Genomic DNA, 15,895 nt, shown 5'->3' with positions numbered 1-15,895 from the left:
TGGTGATTAAGACTTGCATTATTTGATGATTAATCTATACTTGGGAATCAAGAAAAATCTCTTTTAAAGACAAATTTAGACATTTGTGTACATTCAATATTATATCCATTTTATGATTAATATATACGTACTTGCCTTGAAATTGGCATTCCTTTTGATACAAAATGATCTTATCAAAGACCACAACTAGGAAAGGTTATAACACTATCTTTGTCATTGTGCAGATAGATTATCTAAGATGGCACATTTTGTTCTTATTATGAACAAAGTTGAAGCTCCACAAGTAGCGGAATCATTGATTACCAATGTGTTTAGATTACATGGCTTCCCAGAATCCATTGTGTCGCATAGAGATCCACAATTTATAGGTAATTATTGGTAGCATGTTTTTAGTAAACTTGGCATGCAAATCTGTATGAGTAGCGATGATCATCCACACAGACTGATGGTTAGACCGAGAGAGTTGACCAAGTCTTGGAGGATATGTTGTTTGAGAGCTTATATTGGAGAACAATCGAAGCGATTGGGAAAAGTATCCACCTTTATTAGAGTTTGCATATAACTAGCGCAAACATTCCTCTATAAACTTTTCCCCGTTTGAATTAAATTATGGGTATAATCCATTGATGCCAAGTACAATTGGATTACCGTAGAGGACATTTAGTGCAGCTAAATTTCTATCACAAATGTAGTTAATTTAGCTAGAGCTCGAGATTATATCCATCGGGCTTCGGATTGAGCGGCGGTTAAGTATGCTAATCCCAAGAAGATAGCTCGTTCTTTTAAAGAGGGGGAGAAAGTGTTTCTACCTGTTCCTTGGAGAACTAAGATGCTTCGTACGCACGGGCACAATCTACTAAGTTGTCGCCTAGATATTGTGGGCCATGGATGATTTTAAAACGAGTTGGAGATGTGGCTTATTAGTTAGACTTATCACAAGACTGTCGTGTCCACCTAGTATTTCATGTGAGTCGATTGAAGCATTATCTTCATGACGGTGATAATTTAGTTGATGGTATGATTACTTTGTAGGAATCTAATTAAGAAGATCATGGACTAGAATAGATCCTAGAATGAAGAGAGGTGATTGCGAAATCGTACTCTTTGGGAGTTCCTTATAAAATGGAAAGGACATCTCTAGATAGATGCAACTTGGGAAACAAAGTTTTAGTTTTGTAAGAGTTATCCTCACTTTATCATCGAGGAAGATGATTCCTAAAAGGGGAAAAGAATATTACGACCCTTACATGTGGGACTTACACGTGGCAACACATGGGATACGTACACAATGATACGTGGGATTTACATGCCAGTAATGTGTGGAACATACATACATTGTGTGGGAAAAACAATGTCGGCATACTATTGCACATCATCGCTTATAATAATAAGTGTTAATGGGTAATGTTCATGGGTGACGGTTGTAGGCCAAAGACCCAAGTGATGTGTAGCATGGGGGTACCAGCGCGGGGACACAGGGGGCGTGTGAGTATGGTGTGTGGCCGATAAGGTTCACACTGGTACTTCATTTCTTGATCTTTTACTCTTGTGCAACGAAACTCTTAAATGTGGAAGACATTAGCAAACTCTTAAACCATGTGGTAGATTAGAAATACTAAAAGAGTGAAATTTTGACTGAGTGATCGCATGCATTTCCTTCATAAATTTTTAAAAGGTACTACTATTCCAACCACCCCTAAATCCTCACCTAAATCTTTTATCTTTGTGAAAGAAGACTGGTCCATTGTTTCTTCTTCATCAACTTGTTATAATCCTTGGAGTGTATTCCCCATTTTACACATTTATGTTGCCTTTACCCTAGCTCGAATAAGCTTCAAAATCTTTGAGACTTCCATGTTTTTTAATCCCTATCATAAAAGTCAAGTTGGAGAACCTCTTACACATGCCTTTCTTTCATGGGTCTAGTTTCGTTAACAAGGGCATCATCTACGATAAGAAACATGGTGCATGGGAGTTAGCCCTATGGTGGTCAATTCTTTCACTTATCACCTAGAGCACTTTGCAGCTAACTCTACTATGGAAACATGTTGGGAAATCTAGCCATTGAGTTCAATTTGTTTATATCCAAATTATCTAGGGTTTTTAATATCTAAGCTCCATTTCTAAAGAAAATTTAAAGATAAATATCTAGATGGAGAAGAAAGGGTTACACGAAAAACAAATAAAGATGAATATAGAAAAGACCTTTGGCCTTTAAAGTCAAGGTCTTATTAACAACATGAGTAAAATATTTAAACATAGGTTTGCTTAAATGAGTGTGCCTAATCATAAACGCAAAGAAAGCTATTAAAATGTCAAAGTTTCAAATAACCATGGGTTTACTTACCTACACAATTAAGACACACACACACATCGGTCTACTTAAAACTAACACATTTAAACACAAAAATTAGGCACAATTTACCAATTTCTACTTGTTTTAAATGCACGTATCAACAAAAAGAAGGTTTCGTATTTAAGAAAAATAGAAATTTTGTCATAACTCAAGTGGATCCAAAAAAAAAAGGAAACATGCTTGTTAAGTGAAAACGGATAGAATATTGAATGTACACAAATGTATTCATCTTTGAGATATTTTTCTTGATTCCCAACAAGTATAGATTAATCATAAAATAATCCAGGTCTCGATCACCAAAAAGATTGCATTCTTTTTTATTAAGGTGTGACTATTTGAGCATGTAAGCAAGGGTATAGTAGCTATATATGAAAATGGAAGGCTCAACCTTTAACCCATAATGAAATCCATGGAAATACTATGCCATTTTCTCTCTAGAATAGACAACATATGTAACAATCCGGGCAACTTCACACGCTTGAATTTAGTAACCTGACACTATAAACAATGTATCACATAATGATTAACATGTTTCTTTAACTGTGGCCAACCACTAGTAGAGATGTTTAATGAGCTCAATTGTTTTCTTAATTCCCGAGTGTCCAGTGCATGATGGGCTATCGTGACATTCCCGTGTCACTACTGTGTCACTACTACCCACAAATTATCTGAGTTCAGAATCTTGCCAATCCTCTTGAGAATTCCATTCTTAATGGTAAATATACATTTACCAAATAATAAATCAGACAAGGCTGATTCCTCATCTACCTAGCTAGCCTTATGCCAAAATGATTGAACATACGGATCCATCTTTTGACCTTCACGTATTCTATGAATGATGAAACTCATCTGATACATTATATGAGATAATGCATTGGCAAACAACATTCTCTTTTCCTCGTCTATACAAGATTTCCATGTGAAACTCTTGCATCAATTCGGCCCATCTTGCTTGACGGCCTCTTTAATTCAGCTGGTTACAAAAATACTTCAGTGTATCATGATTTGTGTATACCTTAGACTCAGCTCCATACAAATAATGCCTCCACACCTTGAGTGCATGTATAACTACATACAATTCAAGCTCATGTGTGGGCCACTTGCATTGCAAACTACTAAGTTTCTAACTTTTAAGAGCCACTGGTCGGCCCTCTTGTAATGAAGGGGGCTTGGAATTAGACTCAAAGAGAGCCCATGGGCACAGGTATGGCCGAGCAAGTATGGAGGCCCAACATTAATGAGTGTGAAATGGTGAGAAAGTACTCCCTTGAGTGCATGTGGTACTCCATCATGAGTGCAATCTTTTCTCTTTCTTTTTCCCATCATTATAGTAGAGCCTTGTCTTTGATCCATGATTTTTGAAAATTTCAAAAAATTCTGCATTTTCTTGATTTTCTCGGTAATTTTTCTTGATTTTCTTGATTTTGATTGAATCCTTGATCAAGAAATATGGAATGCTGGAAATTCTCTTGAATTTTTTATTTGATTAATGATTTGGATTATTGTGGACCAAAAATTGGGGCAACCGCTTCAAATTTGAGGGACGGGACAAAATTGAGGAAAAATTAGTGGCTAATCTTGATTAAGTTTTCCTAATCCAAAAACGTTTTTGACTTTTCCTTCATCTCTACATGCCTGATTTCTGAGGGTAATAGAACTTTCTTCCTTTGCCATTGATCAACATCTTTCTAGGGTTTTGATGAAGCTTTTCATGAGCTTTCGAATGAGCCTAGTAATGTGTGTTTATGCTTGGTGGATCTTGGAGATTTATGGATGGAATCGTGTAGTCCTATTTGCTGCAATCTACTGTGGTTTTTGGAGACGGCCCAGTTGCTGGGGAAGACACAGCAATCTGCAAATCGTCATACAAGGAGAGGCGTGCTGTGCGATTTTGGTTTAGGCGTCCAGTAATCACATCATGCTCAGGAATCGACCTGCAAATCGTCAGTTCGCTTCAGTCCATTCGACCTGCTGTGTCTGCGCCATAGCCATTCACTTCTTGCTCACCAAGGAGGAGTGCTTCACACACTCTATGGAATTCGAGGGGAACCTCGTGCATGTCTCCTTTCTGGTCATCAAAGCCGTGCAGGTCTCCTTCATAGTAATCAAAGCTGTGTGGCCTGATGCTTTTCTTGCAGGAGGTCTCAGGAGCTTCAGAATTGGTTGCAGCAGATCAGAAACGATTACTTCAAAGACGAAGCCATACTGGAAATGCATGAATCCTGGTCCCCGTCTCAGAGGTCTGCGCAGTAGGCCTAGAAACTGCCGAGCCCATGCTTGGAGTTTGCGAGTCTTGCCACAAAATAGCAGTATGGACAAAGGCCGAGATGGAGGACTCACCTGGTAATGATAGGCGGGAAGGGTCGGGATGGGGTGAATTCAAGAGGAACACATTGAGAAAGATTCATGTGGGAAAGATACCAGGACCTCAGCATTAAGGGGTCTGCGGGGGAGAAGGTCCATGCAATAATTACCAAGAAACGGAATGTGGTGGCTGGCCCTGAATCTACTGTAGAAACTCTTCACAATTTTTGACTCCAGTCCGCTCCAGTAAGCTTGGTAATAAGGAGGGTATAATCCCCAGCGCATGAAGTAGAAGACGAAAATCCAGGTGTAGAACTGAATGCTGGAGATCATCTTATTTCTTCAACATCTTCAGCAAGACAACTGAAGGCAAGTGATGGCAGCTTCTTGAAGGCAATTTTGTAGGTTTTTTTCTTGTTTCAAATTGCATATAATAAGGCTGCATTTTAAATGTTTTGAATGCCATTGCTGAAACTCTCATAGTTGACTTTCAGCAAAAAGTCAAAACAAAGAGGTATAGGGGTGTTCGAAGTGGTGATCGAGGGGTGATAGAAGTGTTCTTCTTATCGAGACGGACATGGCAAGCCTTTGGTCTTTCAATTCCGACATCGGTAGCACCCAAAACCCTAATTTGGTACCATGAGTGATCGTGAACAAGGAGGAATGCCTTTACATAACATGAGTGATCACATGGTGAATGAGGGAATAACAGGGCACACAAGTGGAAGTGCATGGGTAGAGGTTAGTGCATTTAGAGAGGCCCACATGCTTGGGATAAGGCTCTTCTAGTAGGCACCACCTCTTTGGCGAAAAATCTATATAATAACCTCACTACATCACACCTAGAGTGTGAGATATTGTTATACTTATGTGTTAAGCTTGGGTGATTAATAAAAGCTTAGTAGACTCTTTGTGGGAAACCCTTTGCCTCTCTCATCTTAAGTTTAGCTCTAATCATGTTTATGTGTGTTACTCATGTTATGTGTTAAGCTTTACTTGACAAGTTTACTTAAAGCTTGTTTTCAATCCATCTTATGAGTTAATAGGATTGAGTTTTTTTGAGGGCTAATTAGAGAGCATCTTAGTGATAGGATTATTATCTAATATGGTATGAGAGAATTCCTTTCTTTCAGATGCTTTATCTCTTTCAGTTGAGAGAGGGATTTTTTTTAGTAATCTTTATGTAAGGCATTTCAAAGTTGAGAAGTGAGAAAAAAAGGTATAGTCCTTGCTTTGTTGAAGAGAGGATTAGGATCTTATCTTGGGGAGCTTCTTCAAACCGAGGAGGAGATTCTTCAAGATCTGCAAGGTCATCGCAGTTTTGAGTGAAGGGAACTAGGGGGCTTTAACGAAAAAGTGGTGTACCTCGGTAGTGCACTAGAGTGGAGTGGAAGAGCTACTCAATGATTTTAGTCAAAGCTCGGGTGTAGGGTTAGTAAGTTAGCAGAGATTGAAGGTAAGTGTTTTGCTCTATTCTTTGTTTTGTGAAGATCAAAAGCCTAGGAAAGTTATGCCTACTATAGTGAAGGCTCAAGCAACCTTGGTGATTTCTTCTTCCACTAGGGGTTTTTATTTGGGCATAACTTGAGGTGTTTCCATCACATAATTGGGGCATGCCTTATGCATGTCCGTGAATGGTGGTAATCCTCTGTTGAGTTCTCCATTAAGAAGTGCTCTCATTGCCCCAATTAGCTCGGGATCTCCACTCAACTAGGCAGTTATAGTTGTGATTATCTGTGAAGCCATAAAATCTAACACTTTAGGGATGTTTAGAGGCAACTCCATCACCCCCTTTTCATAGGAAGGTGTTGGTGAAACTGGAATATCCATCTTTGAGATAAGCTCAGGGTTATTGTACTCTAATTCTCCCTTGAACTAATCAAAAATTAAACTATGAGTAGTGGATGCCTTAGTCTCTTCTATGATGACACTTTTAGGGGTTTGTGAGTCTCGATAGACATTAAGGTGCTAGGGTGCACAATGTCTGATACTCTCACTTGTTTAGGTTTTAGTTCTAATTCCTCCTATGTCTTAATAGCTCAATCATTGGGCTCTTGGACTTTCCTAATCTCCTTCTGAGAGTCACGATAAGAACCCAATTTTGCTTTGCGTGATTTAGTTTCAAGATCTATGGTTTCCTTCAATGCCTCATTTTTTATTTCCTTGCTTTTGGTTTGTATGTCCCTGTGTGTTTAGAATTAGCTCATGTATTCAAGGAATCCGAGTCCTCATCTAGGTTCCTTATGAAGACTGGTTCTTATGGTGTTCCCAAGTTTTTCTTTTTAGTTTCTCGTACTTTGCCATGCTTAATCGACTTCTTTCTCCTATGGCCCTTCTTCTTTTTAGACCTTGCTATCGAGGCAATGTTCATTAGTTCAAGTACATGTTGGTTTTGGGCTTGTAGTCGGGCGATAGCATTTAAGGGTGTAAGGTCAAGTTTTTTTAAGGATTTGCCTTTATGTTTTATCACTCACTAGTCATGTTTAGTGGGGTCCCATTTGCGGATTTGTTACAATAGGTTTGTTGGGGCAATCTTTAATCCAAAGATCTATTCAACAACAATTAATGAGGTAGGTGGCATGTTTGAGTCTTTAATCCAATGATCTATTTCACAATTAATGTGGTAGGTGGCATGTTTGAGGATGCAGCTTGGTTAAGTTGAGGAAACCTTCCAGGGCACTCGGGGACCTTGGTAGTGGTAAAATTGAAGAGGCATCCTTTTTTCTATAGCATTTATATCCCATCCCCTCTCAAGCTTAGTGAGCATAACACCCAAACACCACAATTAACAATTACCATTGTAAACAAGCTCTTAGAATTAGACATTCGCTTGTTTGATATGCCCTTAATAGCAGATTTAACTATAGGTTTTAAAGTTGTGGTGCTATGGCTGCTAGCCTACTGATGTAATAGGTTTGAAGCTCTAACTCCCTTTATCATCAGATTATCTTTTAGTTCGATGGCATTCGTTATGACTTCATCCCATGTGGTGATACCTCTAATGAACAAGTCATTATAGATATCATCATGCTTAAGCCCATGGATAAATCAATCAAGCAATTGATTATTTAAGAAGTGCTCATGTATTGTATAACGAGAGTTCAAATGCTTAAGTTGACTAAAAAAATCTCTCACTACTCATCTTCTTCTCGCTCAGCTTTGCGTAGCTGAGAAGCCACCATCCACAAGGCTCTTTAATGCATAAACTACTTTAGGAATAATCTTCTAACACCCGTAAAGTTCAAACGCTCCTCAACTCTCAAGGTTCGATGCCATTTATACTAGCCTTGCAAGCTCATTCCTCTCGCCTAAGTCTTGCAAACTAGATTTTAATTTCAAGGTCTAACTACCCAAATATCAATTTCGAGATGCAATGACTATTTTTCAAAACTGAAAATTTGAAAAACTTCATAGAAAAACTTAAAAAAAACCCCCAAAAATGTAAAAATTATAGAAATAGTGAAAGATTTAGGGAATTAAAAAGGGTTACAAGAAGCAAAATAATGATAGCAAGAATCGTACAAAATGTAAAAACGAGCATGAGATGACAATCCACAAATAGAATTGATTTTCCTACTATAATCTTTCCTTGTTATAGCATAACCTCGTTACTATTTAAAACAAAAATAACGCAGGCATTCAAGATGCAATAGTAAAACTACACAGTTTGACTATTCCCTGATAGTAGCAGGCGGTGCCAATTATAGGTGTCCCTAATGCCATGGGAAAGACAAAGGTGCACTACCAATGTCATGGTGGGGAACACAAAAGCTCAACTGAGCAACCAATATACCATGGCTATAGTGCACGATGGTTGTATGTCACTTACCTCGTGAATGCTTGGATTCCTCGATCCTCATAGGAAGCATCCTCGATGGAGCATGCAAGAGCTTGACATCCTCATTGATGCCATCACACACAGGAGAATCTCCATCCTCCTCTCATAGCTTGATTCTCTCACTCACACACACTCACACGTGTGTAGACAAGCACACATGTGCAGACAAGCACACTAGAGCTCAAAATCAAGCAAGGCAAGTGATAGGAAAGAAGAAGAGAGTAGAGAAAAAGAGCACTCAATTGCTTAGGATAGGAGAATATAAGAGAGAATGATGGGTTGGGATTAAATTTTGCCTTATCTCTGTGGTTATTAGGGTATACCATTTAGACGACCAAAGCTAAAAATTAGGTCTGAGGCCTCCTAGACCTCTTCCATAAGTGTAAAACCTTATACTCATTGGTACCCTTAATTAATCTATCCCGTGGCATGCCTTTTATATATAAGTAGCAATCATGCATGTAAAATAATACATTACAATTATTTAATATGAATTTGACCTTTTGAAACCCATGGTCAAAAGAGGTGAAAATGATAGAGTGGCACTAAAGAGGTATCTAGCGAGGTTTAACACTCCTTAATAAGCATAAACTTTTAAGTCATGGCATAAGAGATCTAGCAAAGTAATGTATCAGCTATCTATTAGTGTGATGCTATGATTCATCATATACATGATACAATGAAACCTAAGGATGCATGGAATACCTTGGTTAAGCTCTATAGCACAAGTACCAAGGCAAGAAAGATGTAGTTAAAGCAAGAGTTGCTCAATGTGCAAAGGAATAAGATGATTACTCATTGAAAGTTAAAGGGCTTGTAAATGCCCTCGGCTCTATTAGAGCTCCTATGTATTGATGATGATGACTTGATGTCAGTTACATTGAATGGGTGGAAACATATGATGATAGTATGCATACTATGGCACATGTTGGTAAGGTACCATTGTCTATACAAGATGGCAAAATGAAGTGCTTCATGTTCCAAACATTTAATGAACTACATCCTATTGTGCTTATTTGGTAAGGTGCCATTGTCGATGCAGATGAAAAAATCAAGTACTCGAATGATGTACTTTATGTTCCAAATATTATAATAACCCCGATTTCTATTGAAAAACTGGTTGATTAGGGTCCATGGATGTTATACAGAAGATTTAAATATCTAGTGCCATGTGGTGAAAACATGAATAGAATTGGAAGAAAGTTTACATTGGATATGAACATATCTGAAGTATAGGCTACAATGTCTAAAGTATAGGCTACAATGTCTAAAGTATAGGCTGCAATGCTTGCACATGTTTGTACAGGTGTGATTGCAAACATTAACATTTAGCAAAAACATATTTGTTATATTAATATTTAGTGGCTATGGAAGCCCAAAGCATTGTTTTTAGGTTTGCCAAAGTTCAAATTAGATGGAATGCACAAATTATATAAAGCATGCTTATCGTCGAGAAAACAATCTAAACACACATTTCCACATGATAGGAATGTGAGCCAAAGACGATTGGATGTGGCTATAATCCCACTACACGTGAGATACAAGTGAGTAGGGATGTTATTTTTTATGAGTTGAGTAGTTGTGAAGGACTATAGAGGCTGATGATGTAAACAATAATGTGGTTACATCGAATGGAGAGTATCAAATCACATGTTCTTAGTGGACCAAGGGAGTGAAAAGATGCAGGGGAGAAGAGAGCTTGAGCTCTTGCAAGCACACACACACTCACACAAACCCTAGAAGAGAACACACAAGGTGAGAGGCTGAAAATTCTTCTTCTTCTTCACACAACAAAAGAGGTCTACAAGAAGATAAAGTGACTAGCACACATAATAGAGTATATACAAGCGGTCCAAAATGTGAACACGCTAAGAGGAGTGGGTAGATATGGACTAGTCGGTGTAGTCCAGCTGTAAAATCTATGGCAAAGATATTTCGGTGCGAGCTACCAAACCCACCAGTGATGTAAATGTTGAACGTCCATGCAGGCGCCTCATGAGTGTCAACTCATGTTGAGCTTGACATCTCAACACTCCCCCTCAAGCAACTCTAGCTCATGAACTCCAAGCATATCTTGAAATCTACGGAGCTTCTCATCTCCCAAGGCCTTCGTGAAGATGTCAGCGACCCTTTCCTGTGTGCTGACGTAGGCCAAGTCTATGTCGCCTACCAAGGCTCTCTCCCTGATGAATCGCACATGGAAAACTAGGTTCCTGGCCAACTGTATACTACTAAGATTGTCACAATATATGACAACCTTTCTCTCCACATGCAACCCCAAATCAGCAAAAGTAACTTGTGTAACCAAGCTACCTCACATGCTGCCACCGCATTTCCTCCTTTAGTCTGCCTCTATACTCAATAGGCAATTGTGGGATGCTTCTTGCTATTCCATGTCACAGTAGCACTCCCCAATGAAAACATGAATCCACTGATAGATCTCTTGTCTAAGATGCTACTTGCCCAATCTGCATCTATGTACCCATATAGCTCCAATGGTACACCTGCTGCATAAAACAATGCATAATCAACAGTGGCCCTCAAATACCAAAGCGTGCGTCGCACACTATCAAGATGTGGTTTGCGCGGAACCTGCATAATCAACAGTGGCCCTCAAATACCAAAGCATGCGTTGCACACTATCAAGATGTGGTTTACGCGGAACCTGCATAAACTCGCTCTCTAAGCCAACAGTGCAACTCAAATCTGGGCTGTTGATCATGACATAGATCAAACTCTCCACAATCTTCCTGTACATAGTGGGATCCTCCAACCAACACATAACCTGCATCCGAACCTGCATCCGCACTAAGCTTGTCATTTTGATCTAATGGCACCGAGATTGACTTACAATCAGCCATCCCATACTTGGACAACATGTCCAATACATACTGTCTATGTGACAGCCAAGTACCCTCAGGTGTGCGAATGACCTCAATTCCCAAAAAGTAGCGCATATCTCCCAAATCCTTCATCTCAAACTTCCTTTTGAGAAGACTTTTCACATGCTCAATCTCATCCAAGTTGTCACCCCCAACAATAAGATTATCTACTTAAATGGTGATGATCACAATACCCTTATCACTCTTGCGCACATACAAAGAGTGATCTGTATCTGCCATATGAAAACCAATAGTGACAAGATATTCAACAATCTTGTCATGCCATGCTCGTGGACCTTGCTTCATCCCATACAAGGCCTTATGAAGAAGCTTACATACATACTCTAGGTGACATCATGTAAAACTTGGTGCTGATCCATATCTACCTCTTCTTGCGAGTCACCATGCAAGAACACATTTTTTACATCCATCTGATGATGTAAAAACCAGAATTTAGCTATAGCCACCGCAATCATAACTCTCACAGTTGCCATCTTTCCAACTGGGGTAAATGTCTCCTCATAATCAATCCCATGTGTCTGCGCATATCCTTTGGCTACCAATCTAGCCTTGTACATGCTTATGCTACCATCACTGTTATGTTTCACCTTATACACCCACTTATAGCTAATGGCACCAAAATTCCAAGTCTCATTTCCATACAATGCATCCATAGCTTTCTCATTTCCACACAATGCATCCATCTCCTCATCCATAGCTTTCTCCCAACACATGTTTCCAATAGCCTCATCAAAACATGTGGGTTCTCCAACCTGCATAACTTTTGCCATATACGCATAGTGATGTGCCACATAACCATCATAAGTCAACCTTTGCACGGGGTTTTTGACTCTTTCAGATCTTGATAACTTTGTATTCATGGCTTCCATATCCTTCTTCACACCAGGTGTCCTCATTACTAGAATCCCAAGCTCCTCATCAAGGCTCATCTTTGAGCCACTATACTCTCCGCCATCAACAAGAGAATGCCCTGTAGAAATATCTTGCATACTAAGGGGCGGCTTAACCATTTTCTCTTTGCCTTTATGTAATGTACCAACTACATTTTCACAAGACTGGTATTATAACGTAGCCTGTCACTCCATGGTGGTCTATCAATAGACCCACTGGATGAGGACTATTGTGATTGCTGACTTGCATTCCATGCAACCATATTTCCACTTAGATCAGTCCCAATAACATCTTTTTCAGCAGCACACCAGTTACTCATCTCATCAAATACAACATCCCTACTTTTTTGCCTTTGGATCTAGCTTAGTACGCAACTCATCTAGCACATGCACATATACAATACATCAAAAAACTTTCAAGTGGTGAGACAAATCAAGTTTCTTACCAGTAAACTTCTCCCCTTGCGTTACATCATGTATGGCTGTAGTAGGAGTCCTGTTCATGATATAAACTGCTGTATAGACACAGCCTCAGTCCAATAGCTATGTGGCATATTCTTCTCTGCCATCAATGCTCGTGCTATCTCTGCAATGTGCTTATTTTTTTGATCAGCAACTCCATTTTGATGTGGAGTGTATCTACATGTAAATTGTCTCTGAATGTCATTCTTTCCCAAGAATTCAGAGAACTCATTAGAGAAGTATTCTCCCCCTCCATTTGACCTTAGGCACTTTCTCCGTTGCCTTTTGCAACCAACCTGTACTTATCTTTAAAGTCTTCTACATAGCATCCATTAGGGTTAAGCCGTACCTGCAAACCCTGCTCAATCATCTGGCCAACAGAAACCAGATTCTTTACAATGTTCAGAACATGAAGTATATCTACAAGGTACTTCACCTTACCATCCTACATAGACAATGGCACATCTTCAACATAGGCAATCAGATGAGCAATGTCATCCCTTGTTTCAACAAAACTTGGTCTTTCAAGACTCTTCATTTCCTTGAACCACTCACCATGATTTGTCATGTGGTTCGAAGCACCTGAATCAACATACCATACATAATCTTTACATGTTACTATATCATTTCCAGACATAGTATTAACCACATGTTACATAATAAACAACCTCTCATTGTCCTCATTATTTCTGCTAGAGGACGCATAGTTGTTTTGCTGCACTTTTCCATTTTGCATGTCACTCTGCTCCTTATAGAAATCCGCTTGCACATGCCCAGGCTTACCATAATAAAAATAACCTCGTGTATCATTATGCTGCCTTTGCCAATCACCACAACCTCGTTGGCTCCCCCTACCTCTAAACTGGCCTCTTCCACCTGTGTGTTGTTGTTGTGAATCTTGGGACTCTTGATGTGTTGACCATAATTCTGATTATTTGTTCGGCTCACCATCTTGGCCACGTCCACACGACCTCTACCTGCACTTGTATAGAAGGCCTGCTACTCTGAACTATTTTTGTTTTGTGAAGACTGTTGATCTTCGGCCAAGTTCTTCTCTTCAATGATCAACATCATTGACACTAAATCTATGAAGTTGAGAATGTTCTCCCGAGTTTGAATAGATGTCTTAAAAACCTTGTATTATGGCCCGAGACCACGTAGACACATTTCCACCTTATTATCATCATCAATAGAAACACCAACTAATGCAAGGGATTCCACAATACCTTTGATCTTTAAGACATAATCATTCACAGACATATTCTTCTTCTCCACGGTATGAAGCTCATTCTTTAATTGAATCTTTCGTGCCTTGGTGTTAGTTTTATACAGCTTCACCAAGGTGTCCCATGCCTCCTTAGGTGACTTGGCATCCTTTATATGCCCAATCATGGTGTCTTATATACTAATAGAAAGCCAATACATGACTTTCCTTTCTCCTTGATTCCAATCCTTCACATCTGGAGCAGTTGGATTAATCTTCGATATCTCCAGTACCTCCTCATGTTCACCTTTAATCTAGTAACCTTTTCCCATCAAGAAATTTGTCAATCTAAACCTCCAAGCATGGAAGTTGTTCTTATCAAGCTTCTCTGATACATTCTGATTTATTCCATCATTCGACATCTTTTCTGCAACACAAATTTATCAAAAAATAGCACTCTTGTTTGACCTGCACAAACTGTTGTATTCTCTAGAGCGATACTATACTGCACCCAAACTATCACAACCAGTGACCTCAATTTGCATACATACACCCAATGGCAACTTTGAGACCTTTTTGCAGCACACACAGTGTCTACACAACCAATCTCCCTTCTTGTAGTTCCAAAAAATAGAGTTCTATAGAGAATCGAAACTTCCCCACAGTGCCCGTGAGTGAACGCCTACGAACTAAAAAACAATGGTCTCTAGACGTGCCCAAAACACGTTTTTGCCTTGAAATATTTTTATCCAACGGTCAGAATAGTTGCCCTATAGCTTTGCTCCTACAAAGAAAGCTTCTCAATTAGAGTTCGTTTTTCGGTACCTCCTGAAGAGCTCCCGACAAGGGTCTAGTAGCCAACACAAAGGGAAAAAGGTAGATGAAGCTCTTACCCTTGTACCGCTTCTTATGCTTCTCTTGCTTTCTGCTCAGTCCTTAGCATGAACCAGGCTCTGATACCATGAAAAGATACAGGAGAGAAGAGAGCTTGAGCTCTTGCAAGCACACACACACTCACACATACCCTAGAAGAGAACACACAAGGTGGGAAGCTAAAAATTCTTCTTCTTCATCACTCACACATACCCTAGAAGATAAAGTGACTAACACACAAAATAGAGTATATACAAATGGTCCATAATGTGAACACGCTAAGAGGAGTGGGTAGATGTGCACTAGTCGGTGTAGTCCAGTTGTAGAATCTCTGGCGAAGATATGTCAGTGCCAACTACCAAACCCACCAGTGATGTAAATGTCGAACGGTCATGCAGGCGCCTCGTGAGTATCAGGTCATTTCAACACATTATTTAGTAGTACTACAAGTGCTGAAAATTAAGAAAATTCACGAGATCAATCTGCAAAAGATGAAGATGATTTGTAGTTGGGTTATCGTGATAAGGATGCATTGCACAGCTAGATTGTAAATGATGTTGCTATGGCACACTATGCATTACAGTCAAATTGTAATGATGATGCTACATTATGCTCCCCCTCTCCCATTCTTGAGTAGGGAAAGGATTTATATTGGTCTCTTCCTTCCCCCTTAACTCCACTTCCACCCATATGGTGGTCTCTTCCTGTTGGTTCTAATTTGAACTGTGGCTTGTCTTCTTCTACCAAGTAATTCCATTGGCGAGGGACACTGGCTGACTTGCCCTATGCATGGGCTATTGCCTCCTCACTCGGATCCTCATGTCATAAGACCCTACCAATTCCTCGTACTACTCGGGATTCGGATGAGGGGATTTTTCCTGGCGGCGCTGATACACATGAATTGCTTTGCCCTTGTTTTATTGCCTGTGATACACAGAAATTGCTTTGCCCTTATTTTATTACCTGTGATACATCTAACTAGTTCATAAATTTAGCAATCTCATCCCAGTTAGACGGTTGCATGGCTCCTGCTTGCTTGGTAGCCTGAATCAAGCTCCTCTCATG

This window comes from Cibotium barometz, chromosome 6, assembly GCF_041138505.1.
Source record: "Cibotium barometz isolate CiBa-2024 chromosome 6, ASM4113850v1, whole genome shotgun sequence".
NCBI lineage: Eukaryota > Viridiplantae > Streptophyta > Polypodiopsida > Cyatheales > Cibotiaceae > Cibotium > Cibotium barometz.
Note: the sequence above shows the minus strand (reverse complement) of the source record.